Raw genomic sequence first — 2,588 nt, 5'->3', positions numbered from 1 at the left:
GCCAGTTACCTAGGGCCCCGCAGCCCTGACTCTCTGCTGCCCTCTGCTGCCATCTATCAGATGTGGCGCCAGGATGCTGAATCTATATGGCTCCAGCATCAGGCTGTTTCCAGTTCATTGACAAATGTCTTTTTCAAGTGACTAATAGTGGGCTAGTGGTACAGGGGTAGCGAAACCCTCTAGGGCCTCTGGTTCCTCCTTCATCAAATGCTGGATTGGGATAAAAATTCTTAGGCCATGATTATGAATCTCCTTCTGCTAAGGTTAACACCTTCCTGGCTCCTCATTATCTTTAGGGGAAAAAAACAAACCCATTGCCCTGGTTCCTGTTCCCTATACTTCGATTTTCTGAAAGCCTCTTGATCCTCACATGAGCATCCTCAAAGCCCAGCTCAAACCATCACCATTATCTCCCCCCACCCCCATCCCCAAGCTTTATTTTATTGTCCTGGGTCCAGAATTAGAGAGCTTAGGATTACTGTCTGGTTTAAGAGGAAACCCCTCTCTCTCTTTTTTTTAACTTGGAATTTTAATTATGTACATAAATAGCAATGTGTGAAGAAGAAGTTCAAAGGCATGTACATTATCTGGAGGTGAAAAGATTTCAGATTAGTCCCTTTGTAGTATGACATCAACCAAGGTAACAATGAGGCCTAGTGTAGTTTTTCCTGAAGAAAAAAGCCTGTTTACTTCATTCAATAATGACATCTCTTCCATTTTTCTGTAGAAACACTGGTTTATTGTATGGCGTTTCCAATGTTTACCTATAACTGACTAAAATGAGCTGAACCTGGAGTATTCTACTTATTTCCAGATGAATTCTTCACATTTCCTGGCTTTAGAAAGTTCTCCTTCCACAAATCTTCTACAACTATGTATCCTCGTAAACCCCAGTCGTATAATTTCTCCCCACTGACCTGGACAAATACGATGGCTTGTTGTGGATAACAAAGCGAGGTAGCTAATCCCATGAAACTAGGTGGATATACCAGCTTCTTTATTTTTGAACCTCTAGCTAAAAGGAGTCCAACAATGCCAGCAAAACCAATAACACCAAGTCTTGGAAAAAATCCAGGAGGAGCATTTTGGAGAAATTCATAGCTGTCTAACCCCCACTGAACCAAACTTTGCATCTTGGGCTTAGTTTGGGGAATACATTTCCTGACACCAACTTGTATATGGCTTGCAACACTGTCGGAGATGTGAGATGCTTTCTTCAAGTTGAGTCCTTGGCTCCTCCACATATTTAGACTGAACTTCGGGAACAGAGTAGAGTGAAAGCTCATTCACGTTCACAGAAGCTTTGTGAGTTGAGTCCTTTTTCTGTGATGCGTAGACTTTGAAGGTGAGCAGACTCAGACTGGCTGGACCTCTGGATTACCTTGAACATGTCGCTGGCAACTCTGGTGGAGTCCGGAAACCCCTCTCTTAATTAAAACCTCCCACCAACAAAAAAAACGAACACCCAACAGCAAATGTCCTGCTTCCTGAGATGATCATCTACTCTTACTCTCCTCTTCTTGATTTCTAACTCAGGACTCAAATCCTTGGTTTATTTTCTTTTTCTACATTCTCTTCCTAAGTTATCTTAGACTGTCACACACTTTAAAGCAGTGATGGCGAACCTATCACGTAGGCACTGACACACTGACACGCGTAGCCATTTCTGATGACACACGGCCGCTGAGGCGGCCGCATGCCGAGGATGAAACATTTGCTGCTCCTGAGGATGAAACATTTGCGAAATAATGTTTTTTCCTCAAAGTGACAGACTACCCAAGTTATGCTCAGTTTTTTGGCGAAGTTTGACACAACAAGCTCAAAAGGTTGCCCATCACTGCTTTAAAGTCTTCTGTTGTTGACTCTCCCTAATCTTCACACAAGCCATCTGAAAGTCTTAACCTCCTCATTACCTCTTAATTATATTTACTCCTCTCCATTTTCTCTTCAGCCACCTCCCTAGTCCAGGTCACCACCATCTGCCATACTCAACTTCAACAGTCTCTGTACAGATTGGACTTTCCAAAGAAGGCAGCAACAATAGTTCCCATGCCATGTGCTCTTCTGGAATCTTGTCATTCTTCCATCAAGAGGTGGAGTCAAATTCCCCTCTTCTTGAATCTGGGAAGACCTTTGTGATTGTCTTAACCAATAGAGTACAACAGAACTGATGTTAATATGGCTTCTCAGCCTAGATCATAAAAACACTATATCCTTTCACCTTGCTTTCTTGAACACTTGAACTTGCAACCCAACCATCATAATGTGGGCAAGCCCAGCAGCTCATGGAGAGGACTAAAAGCCCCCAGTCCCCAGCCACACCTGAGCTTCTAGCTATGTGAGTGAGCCATCTTGAAAAGTAGATCTTTCATTCTCTAGTCAAGCCACTCCATCTGACATTATGTGGAACAGAGATGATCTGTCCCCACTGAGCCTTAGGCAAACAGCGAGAAATACAATGAGTGGCCAGATTATTACGATCTCTGAACACATAATAATCTGGCCACTCAGTGTGTGTGTGTGTGTGTGTGTGTGTGTGTGTGTGTGTGTGTGTATATATATATATATATATATATATGTGTATATAT

General features: G+C 42.8%; 1 pseudogene; it reads right to left on the bottom strand.

The window, feature by feature from the left end:
- Positions 1 to 579: 579 nt before the first annotated feature.
- Positions 580 to 1,390, bottom strand: LOC103293376 (MICOS complex subunit MIC26-like; annotated as a pseudogene).
- Between the last annotated feature and the right edge of the window lie 1,198 nt (positions 1,391 to 2,588).

The sequence above is a fragment of the Eptesicus fuscus genome, chromosome 12 (assembly GCF_027574615.1).
Source record: "Eptesicus fuscus isolate TK198812 chromosome 12, DD_ASM_mEF_20220401, whole genome shotgun sequence".
Taxonomy (NCBI): domain Eukaryota; kingdom Metazoa; phylum Chordata; class Mammalia; order Chiroptera; family Vespertilionidae; genus Eptesicus; species Eptesicus fuscus.
This window is presented reverse-complemented; position numbering and strand designations above follow the sequence as displayed.